The sequence below is a fragment of the Schistocerca nitens genome, chromosome 4 (assembly GCF_023898315.1).
Source record: "Schistocerca nitens isolate TAMUIC-IGC-003100 chromosome 4, iqSchNite1.1, whole genome shotgun sequence".
Lineage (NCBI taxonomy): Eukaryota > Metazoa > Arthropoda > Insecta > Orthoptera > Acrididae > Schistocerca > Schistocerca nitens.
In genome coordinates this window covers 217,464,933-217,481,634 of record NC_064617.1, presented here as the reverse complement: position 1 = coordinate 217,481,634, position 16,702 = coordinate 217,464,933, and positions in this window count along the sequence as shown.

Genomic DNA, 16,702 nt, shown 5'->3' with positions numbered 1-16,702 from the left:
CCTAGAACTTAGAACTACTTAAACCTAACTAACCTAAGGACATCACACACATCCATGCCCGAGGCAGGATTCGAACCTGCGACCGTAGCGGTCACGCGGTTCCAGACTGAAGCGCCTAGAACCGCATGGCTACACCGGCCGGCCACAAGATCTGGTTTGGGCTCAATGGGATAACGACGGATACTGGCAGATATGCTGACTCAATCTACAAATGGGCATTAACAAAATCACTCAGCTGTGACTGGTGCAGAACGAGAAACTGTTAAGTGTCTCATACATGTGAGCGCCAAAATCGACGTTTTCTTGACAATCTAAAGGCCTTCCTGATGGCAATAAAGACATCAGCTGAATGTATTAAACGGTTGGATATATGTAAGTAACCTTCTCTGCTTTGTAAATACCATACATTTAATTAAATTATAATTATGATTATTTCTGTGCCTTAAGTATGTTTATACAGGGTGTTACAAAAAGGTACGGCCAAACTTTCAGGAAACATTCCTCACACACAAATAAAGAAAAGATGTTATGTGGACACGTGTCCGGAAACGCTTAATTTCCATGTTAGAGCTCATTTTAGTTTTCTCCACCTACGCTCAGTGGAGCACGTTATCATGATTTCATACGGGATACTCTACCTGTGCTGCTAGAACTACGTTACTTACGTTACTTACGACTACGACACAACATGTGGTTCATGCACGATGGAGCTCCTGCACATTTCAGTCGAAGTGTTCGTACGCTTCTCAACAACAGATTCGGTGACCGATGGATTGGTAGAGGCGGACCAATTCCATGGCCTCCACGCTCTCCTGACCTCAACCCTCTTGACTTTCATTTATGGGGGCATTTGAAAGTCTTGTCTACGCAACCCCGGTACCAAATGTAGAGACTCTTGGTGCTCGTATTGTGGACGGCTGTGATACAATACGCCATTCTCCAGAGCTGCATCAGCGCATCAAAGATTCCATGCGACGGAGGGTGGATGCATGTATCCTCGCTAAAGGAGGACATTTTGAACATTTTTTGTAACAAAGTGTTTGAAGTCACGCTGGTACGTTCTATTTTCTGTTATGAAGATATGACAAGATCCCTATAAGATTGGTTGCCATTAATGTCATACCATTTTAGTTTGCCAATTTTGTGGTCAACAGTCGAAGAATTTAGCATGATCACTGAATATAAGGATAGTTTTTTATATAGCCCGGACAGAATTTCATTTGTTAGGCCTTCCTTGGTTTTCTGTGTGGAGAACACCTTACGAAAATCAAATGGGAAAGCAGTTAAAAAGTACTCCTCGGAGAAATGAAACAGTATTTTAGGATAGGTCACACCAAAAAAACGTTGAAGACTGGTATATCTACATCTACTTCTACGTGATTACTCTGCAACTCACAATAAAGTGCCTAGCAGAGGGTTCAATGAACCACGTTCAAGCTGTCTCTCTACCGCTCCACTCTCGAACGGAGCGCGGGAAAAACGAGCACTTAAATTTTTCTCTGCGAGCCCCGATTTCTCTTATTTTATCGTGATGATCATTTTTACCTATGTAGGTGGGTGGCAACAGAATGTTTTCGCAGTCGGAGGAGAAAACTGATGTTTGAAATTTCATGAGAAGATCCCGTCGCAACGAAAAACGCCTTTGTTTTAATGATTGCCACTCCAGTTCACGTAGCATGTCTGTGGCACTATCTCCCCTACTTCGTGATAATACAAAACGAGCCGGTCTCCTTTGAACTTTTTCAATATCATCCGTCAGTCCCACCTGATACGCATCCCACAACACACAGCTATACTCCAGAATAGGGCGGACAAGTGTAGTGCAAGCAGACTCTTTAGTAGATTTGTTGCACCTTCTAAGTGTTTTGCCAATGAATCGCAGTCTTTGGTTTGCTCTACCCACGACATTATCTATGTGATCGTTCCAACTTAGATTATTTGTAATTCTAATCCCTAAGTATTTAGTTGAATTTACGGCCTTCAGATTTGTGTGACTTGTGGCATAATCGAAATTTAGTGGATTTCTGTTAGCACTCATGTGAATAACGTCACACCTTTCTACATTCAGGGTCAATTTCCACTTTTCGCACATATCTTATCTAAATCATTTTGCAATTAGTTTTGGTCATCTGATGACTTTACAAGACGGTAAATGACAGCATCATCTGCAAACAACCTAAGAGGATTCAGTCAGATTGTCTCCTATGTCGTTAATACAGATCAGGGACAATAGTGGGCCTATAACGCTTCCTTGGGATACACCGAATATTACTTCTGTTTTATTCGATGACTTTCTGAGTGTTGCTACGAACTACGACAGGAAATGACGAATCCAGTCGCACAACTGAGGCGATATTCCATAGGCACGCAGTTTGGTTAGAAGACGCTTGTGAGGAACGGTGTCGAAATCCTTCTGGAAATCTAAAAACATGGAATCAATTTGACATAACCTGTCGATAGCACTCATTACTTCATGAGTATGAAGAGCTTGTTGTGTTTCGTAAGAACGATATTTTCTGAATCCGTGCTGACTTTGTGTCAATAAATCGTATTCTTCGAGGGACATCGTAATGTTCGAATACAATACCGGTATATGTTCCAGAACCCTACGGCAAATCGAAGTTTGTGATATGGGCCTGTAATTCAATGGATTACTCCAACTTCTCTTTTTGCGTATTGATGTAACTTGAGCGATCAATAAATTTCAGTGTTATTAACATAAATTTATTCACTACGCTCTCGTCGAATGTGGGTTGTCGCATCTAACAGAAATGACTGACGGTAGTACAGAAGGATTCAATGTGGACAAAGAAGTGGTTCGAAAAGAGGAAGAGCGATAAATATAAGTCCAGTCACATTAATGTGACCACCTGTCAAAGCCTAAATAAACTCCTTTTGCAAAGCGAAATTTGCACCAAGAGAGTCAGTGAGGTTCTGAAAGGTATTGACAGGGTTGTGGTGCCATACCGACTTCAGTGCCATGACCAGCTGCAATATGTTTCTCGGTTGAAAGCCCATGTCGCAAACATCCTGATCGAGGTGGTCACACAGGTTCTCCACTAAGTTTAAATCTGGGGAGTTGGGTGGCTAGGGGAGTACGTGATGTGAAGGTCGATGGCAGCATGTCATGACCTCGCACAAATGCAGTATGCTTTTCGATCGGTACCCCTGGGATTTGCAGTGGGATGATAGAGGCTAGCGTGAGTGGGGTGGTTGTAGGCTTCTGGAACATTCTATAATAATTAGTACTGGAATACTTGAGTAAATAACTTTTACTTAACTCTGTCCTGCTGCTGCACTGCCGGCCGTTGTGGCCTAGTGGTTCTAGGCGCTTCAGTCTGGAACCGCGCGACCGCTACGGTCGCAGGTTCGAATCCTGCCTCAGGCATGGATGTGTGTGATGTCCTTAGGTTAGTTAGGTTTAATTAGTTGTGTGTGTGTGTGTGTGTGTGTGAAAGTCTTACGGGACTTAACTGCTATGGTCATCAGTCCCTAAGCTTACACACTACTTAACCTAAATTATCCTAAGGACAAACACACACACCCATGCCCGAGGGAGGACTCGAACCTCCGCCGGGACCAGCCGCACAGTCCATGACTCTAGCGCCTAAGACCCCTTTCTTAGTTCTAAGTTCTAGGCGACTGATGACCTCAGATGTTAAGTACCATAGCGCTCAGAGCCATTTGAACTTTTTTTTTCTCTCCAGGAACATAACTAATAACAACTATCTTTCTTGAATACAAACATCAATGGATTATACAAAAAGCAAGATAACACAATTCTAGTATTACGTGCGTAATACAGTACATGCGCGAACTAGAGGCTGCGAACCTAGCGAGCTGAAGGCTATTCTAATCTGAATTCGCTTGCGACCTGACTCAGCAGGTACGATCTGCAAGTCTCTGTCCGTGCCATACGGCGGCGCTGCAAGCGCCAGGGAGTCCATAGAGTTTGCAAGTGCTGGACCGCTACCGATTATCCCATCCTTTAGCGTGGTGTCTAACGTTGACACCATAGTACGGTAAACTTATCCTGATAGTTTTGGATCCATGCACATACGTTGCGAGCTATGTGAAACGTTGCATTGTCCTGCTGGTAGATACCATCGGGCCGAGGCAAAATGAACTGAATGCAGAGATGGATACGGTTCCTAAGGATAGCTGCATAGGCCGGCCGAAGTGGCCGTGCGGTTAAAGGCGCTGCAGTCTGGAACCGCAAGACCGCTACGGTCGCAGGTTCGAATCCTGCCTCGGGCATGGATGTTTGTGATGTCCTTAGGTTAGTTAGGTTTAACTAGTTCTAAGTTCTAGGGGACTAATGACCTCAGCAGTTGAGTCCCATAGTGCTCAGAGCCATTTGAACCATTTTGATAGCTGCATACTTGTTCACCCAGGGAAAGCTACGAGCCGGCCGGTGTGGGCGAGCGGTTCTAGGCGCTTCAGTCTGGAACCGCGCGACCGCTACGGTCGCAGGTTCGAATCCTGCCTCGGGCATGGATGTGTGTGATGTCCTTAGGTTAGTTCGGTTTAAGTAGTTCTAAGTTCTAGGGGACTGATGACCTCAGATGTTAAGTGTCATAGTGCTCAGAGCCATTTTTTGAAAGCTACGAAAACATTCCCCAGACCGTAACACATGCAGGATGGTTGCTTTCAGACGTTGCACGCCGTACACGCTAATGGCCGTCTGTTCGATGGAGCATAAAACGTGATTGATCTGAAAAGGTCACCTGTGGCCGCTCATTGGACGTGCAATTGCGGTATTGGCGTGTATATTCCAGCTGTCGTCGCCGATGGGCAGCAGTCAGCCTGGGTGCATGAACCAGACGCCTGATGCAGAGGCTCATATGCAGCAACGTTCACTGAACGGTCCTCGAGGATACACTGTTGGTACCCTCTTGGGTCATCTGGTTCGTCAGTTGCTCAACAATCACACGTCTGTTCGCCCGTACACATCTCCGCAGCCGTAAGTTCACCCCTGTCATCTATAGTCCTTGGTACAGCACTGTTATCTAGGCGGCGGCGCCATTTTCCCATACACGGTGTACTTTAACCACGGCGGCAAGCCAAAAATTTACAAAAGTAGCTGTTCCGGAAATAGTTCAGCTCTTGGCCAGAAAGCCAATGATCATGCGCTTTTGGACGCCAGAGAAATCGCTCCGTTTCCGCATTACAACAACGACTGCACTGTTTTATGCATATCGCCGACACGCTTTATATAACCTCCGTTGCTAGTGCTACGACCTGCTGTCTGTTAAATAGTTGTTACGCGTTGACGTCGAGCACAGGCGGTGGTCACATTAATGTGACTAGACCGTGTAATAGAATAGGATTAGCAGCTGAGATGGAAAGAAGAAATTAGAAACAGAAAAGGATGAGGAAAGCATGGAGGAGCAAGCTACGCCAATGATAAAACATAAAGCTTTAATCTTCTTTTGAGAACAGAGTGTACAGGCACGTTAGATCGTCAATATATTTAGATGGTAGGAGGACCCTACCTACAATGCTCCAAACGTTCTCAGATGCGAAGAGACCCGGCGCCCTTTCTGGCCAAAGTAGTGTTCTGACAACTACGAAGACAAGCAATAGAAATTCATTCCGCGTGCGAGCGGGCATTATCTTGCTGAAATATAAGCCAGGATGGCATGCCGTGAAGGGCAATAAAACGGGGCGTAGAATACCGTCGATTCACCGCTGTGCTGTAAGGGTGACGCTGATGACAACCAAAGGGATTATTTTGAATACATTATGGGAGTGACAGTGATCAATATGTTACAAATATTTACTATTAAAAACAGTCTTGATCACAATTTATTTAGTATGGTGACCGGTTTCGACCACTACTTTGGTCATCTTCAGACCTGCAAGTCGTATACAAAGTTGTAATTAGAGGGCTACATACATTAAAGGAAATACATAAAGTTATAAAGCTATAAAACGATGAATTACCAATGAGTAAGAACCTTCTTCTGCTAGAGAATCACTACTGGAGAAACCAGTGCACGTCTTACTATATATAATGGAGGCTCCACCCGCTTCTGACGGTATGTCATTACTAACCAATGAGTTATATAAGTCGAATAACAATGTAAAATTTCTTAGTTAAAAGAACATTGTCATGAAATAAAAATAAACACACACTAAATTTAGCTTATTTAAGAACTATTGTCAATTAAGAAGCATTAAAAATATTTAAACATGTAGGATAAATGAACTTCGTTTTGGCAGAGCATGAGTTGCCCTCTCAAGGCCTGTTAGTGAACCATTTCGAACCACTGGTTGCCATGGTGAAGTTGCACGCCGTTCCGAAGATGAGGCAGCAGGCTTCTTTCCACTGAAGTTGTTGTAAAGTCGTTAGGCAAACTAGTGGTTGCCATGGTGAAGATAAACGCCAGTGCAAAGATGTGGCAGCAGGCTTCTTTTTAACGAAGTTGTTACGAAAGTGGAATGGCAAAGACTGTCACGTCAAACGATGTACTATTGAACAGCAACATGTCTTTATTGAACCGATTTTCAATGAGTAGGCTGCAATAATCTTTAGCTGACATGCTGCATAGATACGATACGAAGTAGGTGTGCATATTTATGAAGTTCGTATGTAGATTGCACTTTTTTTAATTACATGTGACAATTTTCAAAAAGGCATTGCTACTACTTAAGTTGCATACCAGTCTTATAAACAAATAAAAATAATGAAAATGGAAGGAATTTAAAATTATAATACTATGAGCCATAGTGTCAAATATAAAAGGATATAAGCATATAAGCATACAAGCAAACATTCTAAAACAGATAGTCAGTCATAAAATAACGTCTGGTGAAATGTTTGGTGTTTTTAATAGTAAAAAAAAAAGCAAACGGATTCTGCTATGAAAAGAAATGGCCCCTTAGACCATCGCTTCTGGTTGACGGGTCGTATGGCGGGAGGGATTCAGGCTGGTATCCCACTGCTGCCTGAGGCAACTCCAGACACGTCTTCAGCCCGGAACCTCATTGAGTAGAATTGTCTTCTGTGATGGCTCCCGCTTCGAATTGAGCCCCATGACCAGCAAGGGCGTGCCTGGAGAAGTGCCACACAGTGGGGGGATACCAACCAGACTGACAGCACGACAGCCGCGAATGATGGTGTGGGGTGCCATTTCACTTCACAGCAGGACCTCTTTCCAGAATGAGATTTACACTCTGCAGCGGAGTGTGCGCTGATATGAAACTTGCTGGCAGATTAAAACTGTGTGCCGGACCGAGACTCGAACACGGGACCTTTGCAAGTGCTCTACCATCTGAGTTACCTAAGCACGAATCACGCCCTGTCCTCACAGCTTTACTTCCAACCAGTACATCGTTTCCTATCTTTCAAACTTGACCTAAGTTTCCCTGAGAACCTAGCAGAACGAGCGCTCCTGGAAGAAACGATATTGCGGAGACATGGCTTAGTCACAGCCTGGGGGATGTTTCCAGAATGAGATTTTCACTCTGCAGCGGAGAGCTTCTGTGAAGTTTGGAAGGTAGGGGACGAGGTACTTGCGGAAGTAAAGCTGTGAGGACGGGGCGTGAATCGTGCTTGGGTAGCTCAGGTGGTAGAGCACTTGCCCGCGAAAGGCAAAGGTCCCGAGTTCGAGTCTCGGTCCGGTACACAGTTTTAATCTGCCAGCAAGTTTCAGGGCCCTTTGGTTGTCATCTGCGGCACCCTTACGGCATAGCTGTACGTCGACGATGTTCTACGTCCCGTTATATTGCCCTCCGGGACTTAAATTTCAGCATGAAAATTTCAGCCCGCACACAGGGGAGTTTCTACTGATTGTCTTCGTACCTGTCAAACCCTACCTTCGCCACCAAGGTCGCCGGATCTCTTCCCAGCTGAGAACCTTTGGAACATTATTGGCAGGTCTCTTCAACCATCTCGAGATTATGACGATCTAATGCGCCAGAGGTGGCGCAGTGGTTAAACACTGGACTGGCATTCGGGAGGACGACGGTTCAATCCCGCATCCGGCCATCCTGATTTAGGTTTTCCGTGATTTCCCTAAATCGCTCCAGGCAAATGCCGGAATGGTTCCTTTCAAAGGGCACGGCCGACTTCCTTCCCCGTCCTTCCCAAATCCGATGAGACCGATGACCTCGCTGTCTGGTCTCCTTCCCCAAAACAACCTAACCTAATGCGCCAGTTCGACAGAATTTGGCACGATATGCCTCAGGAGGCTGTACACCAACTGTGTCAATCAATGCCAAGCTTAATAACTGCTTGCAAAAGGGGCCAACGCGTTATTGGCTTGCTCAGTTTGTGAAACTCTTTCTCTTGAACAAATCATTTAAGTTTTTCTATAATCGTAGTCATTGTTTAGCTGTACATGTACAGCACATATATCGTCGTACGTCTTTTTTGTGTTAGAGTGTACGCTTCCTGACAAAAAATGAAGTATTCGCAAGGGGCGAGGGAAACGTTATGAGACTTCGCGGACTGGAGAGTATGTAACTGAAGTCTGCTTTCGCAGGACAGAGTGGCTCAGGTTGTGAAAAGGGGGCCAAGGTCAGTTACTGTTAGTTATACAAGAACACACACAACTTTATTCCTCAAACCAGTGCACAGTTTTCTCTTAAAACAACAAAGATTAATTCACGGCTGAGGGCCCAAGTAACTCCTCGAGAATAAATTTAAATGATTGCGTTTGAAACACCAGAATTTAGAGTAACGGCTGAAGGCTTTACTTAAGTAAAATTACAATATTTTCTCGGCTAAAGGCCGGAATGATATTTAAAATCAGCTAAGGAAATTCTTTAAAAGCCAAGCATTTACAAATTCCGGTTGAAGGCCATATTAAGCAAAATTCAAGTTAATTTTTTGGCCGAAATCCTAATAAAAAATTTCTTTACATAGTAAAACAGACGCTTTAAAGATGAGCTTTTACACAGTACAACAGAACAACATCTTATGTGCCAAACAATTACTCAAGAATAATGAAAGACAACCTTAAGATAAACATTAACAGAACATGGCTGAGGGCCGTTCCAAGAATTCAAGATAATTAAAGAGAAAGCTTACAGACCAGGATTTACATATTAAAGCCACAGATTCTGAAACAAACTCGGCTGAAGGCCTAAATACAGAACAACAAGAATTTTAAATGAAACACGGCTGAAGACCTAATCTTAAAGTTGTATGAATTTCGGCTGAAGGCCATATACTAAACATAAAACAGACAATATTAATACACGGCTGAAGGCCTGACACAGTACCTGCGACCAAATAAAATGACAATCACAAACAACAAACAGTGGTGCTCAGAAGTGGTCCAAGGGTCGGCCTGGGGAGGAAACTCTAACAACAGTTTAGGTGAGACAGGCAACCAAGCGTAACACTAAATAATCGGGTGGCTGCACGACGTAGGGACGGGTGAAGAACCAACAAACAACCTAATCAATTCCACCCAACCAACGACGCGACAAACGAAAATATCAGCCGAGGACGAAGATCCTAGTGGCACTACGTCTTGACAATTGGCGTCTAAACACAGTCAAGACACAATAACCACTGAAATATATGAACAAACACAAAGGATGTGGAAGCACACGCCGTGCCGGACAGCATCAACATGGCGAGGAAAGACACACTCGCTGCTCCGTCGCAACCGACCGACTGGCTACTCCACTACGCAGACAGCATTCATCTGCTCAGCGGAAATCACAGACGCTGCACACAGTTCCACGTAAACACTTGCACCAAGAACTCCGACAATCCTAAAACCAATCACCGTGGAATAACAAGGAGAAATGACAACTCACACACAGACAGTTTCCATAAGCGGTCGTCGACCAAATACACGTCGTCCGATGAGACGACCGACCGAACGACCAACCAAGGTCGTCCCCACTCAAGTTATGGGTGTCGGCAATGGTCGGGCGAGTCTTGGCTGACCGGAGCTCACTGCAGCTCCAACCCGACTCAACTCGATGTCCGTTCGGAACTCGCAGACACGGCGTCCCTGGCACACTGGCTCGGACCCAACCATGCACAGGTAACTCTTGCCCATTGGCCACGACATCTCTGCAGAAAGAAGGAACCGACCCACGTCCGGCAAGATGACCAACTGACGAGGCCCAGAAACGGTCAAAAGACCAAACACAAGTCTCCCGATGAGACGACAGACCGACCGACCAACCAACGGTCGCTCCCGCTCCAGTCTCCTTCCGTCGGACAGTTCATGTGTGTGTTGCCAGCGGTCGGCGAGTACTGACTGTCCGGACCTCACCGGCGCTTCGTCCCCAACTCCTGCTTCGTCCCCGACTGAACTCCAGACACACAAGAGCCCGCATATACTAGCGGTCGCTCTAGAGATAGTACGACAGTGCACTTATCGATAAGCGCTGCTGCTGCCACTCACGGGCAAGCAAACCAGCCAGTGAATCGAATTAAAAGAAAACGAGGCGACAGAACCATAAAAACAAGATGACCAGCAATAAACGACATGACCGCGAGCCGCGCACGGCTCAGTAACGTTATTTCAGTGATTACAAAACTGAGTCAGATTTACAAAGAACTTGTAAATATGACCCCAGTTATTAGGACGACGTTGCTCCCCCTCTGGCCTGGATGCGTGCGCTGTTTCAGTCGGGAAGGACGTCATAATGCCGTTATCTCCTCTCTCGAGGCAAGCTGTCCGAGAACTATCGTATCCGGCCGTTGACTTCCCGGACACTGTCACTGGGACAGAGCTGAGAACCAGACAGGTTCCACATACGTTCTATCACGGACAGGTCTGGGGACCTCGCAGGCCGCCGGAGTACCTCAGCATCATGGAGACAATTCACAGAGATATGCGCCATGCGCGGACGACCTCTGTTGCCTTGAAAAATGGCATCACGATACCGCCGCATGAGAGATAACACCAGAGGATACAGGCTGTCGGTCACGTACCGTTGTGCTGTCAGAGTACCCTCAGCCACTACCAGCCTTGAGCTGAAGTGAGACTTGATGGCTCCCCCTACCATGATGCCAGTAATGACACCGCTGAGCATCCCCAAGACATTGGAAGGATGGGCCATCATACCAGTACGCCATCATACTCACCGACTACGGTCATTAGAGGTAGTGCAGAACCGTGATTCATCAGTGAACACAATGTGACGTCATTCGTCAGCAGTCCTTGCTTCACAGTCACGATACCACTCCAAATGCAGCTGCTTACGTTGTCGTGTTCATGGCAGCCTACGCATTGGACATTAATTACTTACAAGGGCAGGCCGCCAATTGTGAAATTCAGATTCGATTCATACTGTGCATAATAAAAGCTCATGGCCGGAGGTGTAATGTGACAAAGCACCAAGATGCACTTCTCAGCCGTTGTCGAGAAAATCGACATTTAAATGAAACCGTTGCGATGAAATACTCTCTACGCTTAATAATTTTCTACAGCGTCATGGCGCAGCGGTAAGCGCTCGGGTTCGTAATCCGAAGGTCGCCTGATCGAATCTCGCGCCATGCAACTTTTTTTTATTATTTGTTTTTTTTTTGTAATTCAAATGTATATACATACACTTGAAATAAATCCAATCCATCGTCCACCACCAATTGTCTTCTCCGATTTTTGCCGATATGATACGATACGCGTGGTATGCATCAAACCTGACGAACGATAGAACAATTTTTCAGAATGTCAATCAGGTGTGTTTCCCAACAGATAATTTAAAAAACAATTGTTCTTGTAAAAACGCATCGTTTATCAGATGTGCTCGATGTCGTGCTGTTTTCTGCTTTCCATGTTTCTATGATAACTATCACTCTGGTTCGTGCGATGCTCCAGCTACTTCTGGTCACTAATTGTTAATTATGTGCGAGTGTATACCGAACTTATCAATAAATTGTATCCACTTGAATATTATTTGTGATATTGTGTTTTATTTTAAGTATTATTTTTCCCCGACAAACGACTTTCAACAACTTATTATATGCATAATTGTTGCAACTGATTGCCGGGAATTATATATATGTGTGTATATATATATATTATATATATACACATTTGAATTACAAAAAACAAATAATAAAAAAAAGTTGCATGGCGCGGGATTCGATCAGGCGACCTTCGGATTACGAACCCAAGCGCTTACCGCTGCGCCACAACGTTGTAGAAAACTCCTAATCGTAGAGAGTACTTCACCGCAACGGTTTCTTTTAACTGTCGATTTTCTCGACAACGGCTGAGAAGTGCATCTTGGTGCTTTGCCACATTACACCTCTGGCCTTGAGCTTTTATTATGCGCAGTATGAATCGAATCTGAATTTCACAATTGGCGGCCTCCCCTTGTTAGTCCGATTGCTGCTAGTCTCCAACCGTTGGTGCGGGACGACATAGAATGTTGTAGGGCGTCCATTATTTGTTCTCAGTTGTGGTGCAGATGTGAAGGTGTTACAGAGTTCTTGGTGCACAATACGGGGAGTCACCCGTAGTGTTCACAAATTGTCGACAGGAACTTTGACGACGATTATGCCTGCCCTCCCATTTAAATGCTGTCCAACGTTGGGCAGTTCTAAGCATTTCAGTCCGGAACCGCTCTGTTGCTACGGTCGCAGGTTCGAATCCTGCCTCGGGCATGGATGTGTGTGATGTCCTTAGGTTAGTTAGGTTTAAGTAGTTCTAAGTCTAGGGGACTGATGACCTCTGATGTTAAGTCCCATAGTGCTTAGAACCATTTGAACCGTAACTCCCAAATGCCCCACAAATCTGGGTATTGTACGAGTTGACTAGTTCGCAAAACGTAAACCCACCGTGAGGCCCTCTGTAGCTCCGTCAGCTGAAGATAAAGCTGTATCAGACTAGTACGCGGCATCACTGTTTCCTTCATGGTGATCGCTCAACATCTGACGATGTTCACGCCCTTTACATGAAGCACCCACCATTACCAGGCCTGGTAAGGACGCTAAACACGAACAATGCTAAAACACTTTGGTGGCCGTTGTACCAGTCACAGAGAATTCCAGCTCTAATCGTTTACATACCCTTTGACACCGTGTACGTGTATGAAGCTATGCGACATCCGAAAATATCATTTGGGGGCTTCACTTTTTTGTGAGGCAGCGTATTCAACTGTTTTTTTTCCGAACATTTCCGAGGTTGTGATTAGGTTGGGACTTGAGAGCACAGGTTAAACTGTTGCGAGTGAAATGAAATTGAAAATATTTGTTGTCACAAGTACTTGGCTTTTTTCCGAACACGTCGCGATATACGAGGTTGCGACTAGACTGGGACCGGCGCAACTTAAATTTTACGAAACATTATTTGCAGGCTGCGAATTCTTTGACGTGAGCTGTATTAGGTACAGGTATTCTACCTATTTGTGACACATGGAAGTTTGTGCTGCCGCGAAGAGTGGCCCCGCGGTTAGAGGCGCCATGTCACGGATTGCGCGGCCCCTCCCGCCGGAGGTTCGAGTCCTCCCTTGGGCATGGTTGTGTGTGTTGTTCTTAGCATAAGTTCGTTTAAGTAGTGTGTAAGTCTAGGGACCGTTACATAGACTGAAGTTTGTGCTGGAACGGGGGATTTCCTCCTCTTCGCGAACGATCGCTTTAACCATTTAGGTTATCCGTGCATTCTCCCCCAACCGATCCAGACCTCCATATACCACACGCTGTATATTGGCAGTGCTCACATATTACATCCCCGCAACACGGAGAATGAGACTACAAGGAAGCTGGGCTGATGTTATTACTGTCGTGTTTGCCCGTCGAGGCTTGTAATATGCGTTTTATTGTAAAATGTCTGAAGGGACAGACGTTGTACAACAGCTTAAATTCCAGCGAGTGAAACGATCAGGAATGAAATTTGTTATCATATATGTCACAGTTGTTTGACTGTTTTTCCGAATATGTTGCTATTTCCGTGGCGGCAGTTAGCTTTGGACCTATAATCTCACCTTAAATTGTTGCAGGTGAACAGAGTACCAGCTCACTTGGATAAATTCTAGCGTACGATTCTGCCCGTCATCTCTAACCAGTGACGACATACCGGACGCAAATATGCTACTCACGCAAGATATCAAAATTGCGACCAAAAGTCGTAAACTTTCCATGGTACCGAAATGAAATCACGAATTATAGAATAGCCAAAACTCATAATAATAAATAAATAAATAAACTAACGAGATAACAGGGGGGAAATGGAGTTCTTATTGGGGAGAAATGGCCGAGCTGTTCTAGGCGCTTCAGTCCGGCACCGCCCGACTGCTACGGTCGCAGGTTCAAATCCTGCCTCCGGCACTGATGTGTATGATGTCCTTAGGTTAGTTAGGTTTAAGTAGTTCAAAGTTCTAGGGGACTGATGGCGTCAGATGTTAAGTCCCATAGTGCTCAGAGCCATTTGAAGCATTGGGGAGAAACTAAATGGCTCTGAGCACTATGGGACTTAACTTCTGAGGTCATCCGTCCCCTAGAACTTTGAACTACTTAAACCTAACTAACCTAAGGACACCACACACATCCATGCCCGAGACAGGATTCGAACCTGCGACAGTAGCTGTCGCCCAGTTCCAGACTGTAGCGCCTGGAGCCGCTCGGCCACTCCGGCGTAAGATGTGGCGTAAGAACCCCTGAATCACAGTAATAACGAAACGTAGGAAACGAAACAGACAACATCAAGATACAGTTAAAAATCGCGAAAAATAGATAAACATGAATTCGACAACTATAACTGAGCTGCAGTACGTAGAGCAATACACAAAAAAATAATCCTAAAAGAAATCGTCTTACCCACCTAATAAAAAATCACGAAAAATAAAGCGTAGAATCGACAACCATAACTCGGCTATATACACTCCTGGAAATGGAAAAAAGAACACATTGACACCGGTGTGTCAGACCCACCATACTTGCTCCGGACACTGCGAGAGGGCTGTACAAGCAATGATCACATGCACGGCACAGCGGACACACCAGGAACCGCGGTGTTGGCCGTCGAATGGCGCTAGCTGCGCAGCATTTGTGCACCGCCGCCGTCAGTGTCAGCCAGTTTGCCGTGGCATACGGAGCTCCATCGCAGTCTTTAACACTGGTAGCATGCCGCGACAGCGTGGACGTGAACCGTATGTGCAGTTGACGGACTTTGAGCGAGGGCGTATAGTGGGCATGCGGGAGGCCGGGTGGACGTACCGCCGAATTGCTCTACACGTGGGGCGGGAGGTCTCCACAGTACATCGATGTTGTCGCCAGTGGTCGGCGGAAGGTGCACGTGCCCGTCGACCTGGGACCGGACCGCAGCGACGCACGGATGCACGCCAAGACCGTAGGATCCTACGCAGTGCCGTAGGGGACCGCACCGCCACTTCCCAGCAAATTAGGGACACTGTTGCTCCTGGGGTATCGGCGAGGACCATTCGCAACCGTCTCCATGAAGCTGGGCTACGGTCCCGCACACCGTTAGGCCGTCTTCCGCTCACGCCCCAACATCGTGCAGCCCGCCTCCAGTGGTGTCGCGACAGGCGTGGATGGAGGGACGAATGGAGACGTGTCGTCTTCAGCGATGAGAGTCGCTTCTGCCTTGGTGCCAATGATGGTCGTATGCGTGTTTGGCGCCGTGCAGGTGAGCGCCACAATCAGGACTGCATACGACCGAGGCACACAGGGCCAACACCCGGCATCATGGTGTGGGGAGCGATCTCCTACACTGGCCATACACCGCTGGTGATCATCGAGGGGACACTGAATAGTGCACGGTACATCCAAACCGTCATCGAACCCACCGTTCTACCATTCCTAGACCGGCAAGAGAACTTGCTGTTCCAACAGGACAATGCACGTCCGCATGTATCCCGTGCCACCCAACGTGCTCTAGAAGGTGTACGTCAACTACCCTGGCCAGCAAGATCTCCGGATCTGTCCCCCATTGAGCATGTTTGGGACTGGATGAAGCGTCGTCTCACGCGGTCTGCACGTCCAGCACGAACGCTGGTCCAACTGAGGCGCCAGGTGGAAATGGCATGGCAAGCCGTTCCACAGGACTACATCCAGCATCTCTACGATCGTCTCCATGGGAGAATAGCAGCCTGCATTGCTGCGAAAGGTGGATATACACTGTACTAGTGCCGACATTGTGCATGCTCTGTTGCCTGTGTCTATGTGCCTGTGGTTCTGTCAGTGTGATCATGTGATGTATCTGACCCCAGGAATGTGTCAATAAAGTTTCCCCTTCCTGGGACAATGAATTCACGGTGTTCTTATTTCAATTTCCAGGAGTGTAGCTAAAGTGGACGAAGCGATACAAAAAAGCTAAATCCTCAATGAAACTGCACTACACACCTTATGAGAAATTATAAAAAATAAGGAAGCATGGAATCAATAACTAGAACTGACCTATGCAGGATGTTCGGAAGTTCCCGTTACCAACTTCTAGGACTCTAGCGGGAAATAATCAATTTTGGAGCCCATATCCGGAAACGTACCGTTTCCGTTCTACAGCGGTTTCAATTGAGGTGTTTAACTTATCCACTTCTGCTTGAGGAACTGAACTAGGCGTGAAGCAGAACAGTTATTAGGTAACAATTCGAGAAGAAACATAACGGAACATCTAATTATCTCTTAAACACATTTGTTTGTATTAACACTTAAACTTTACGTGTTTACATTATTGCAAAACAAAGAAGAACGCAGCTTACTTTACGTGCAGAACAGTACTGATTCATTAAAACTGCTGGTCGTTGAGGTGACCGCCAACGTTCT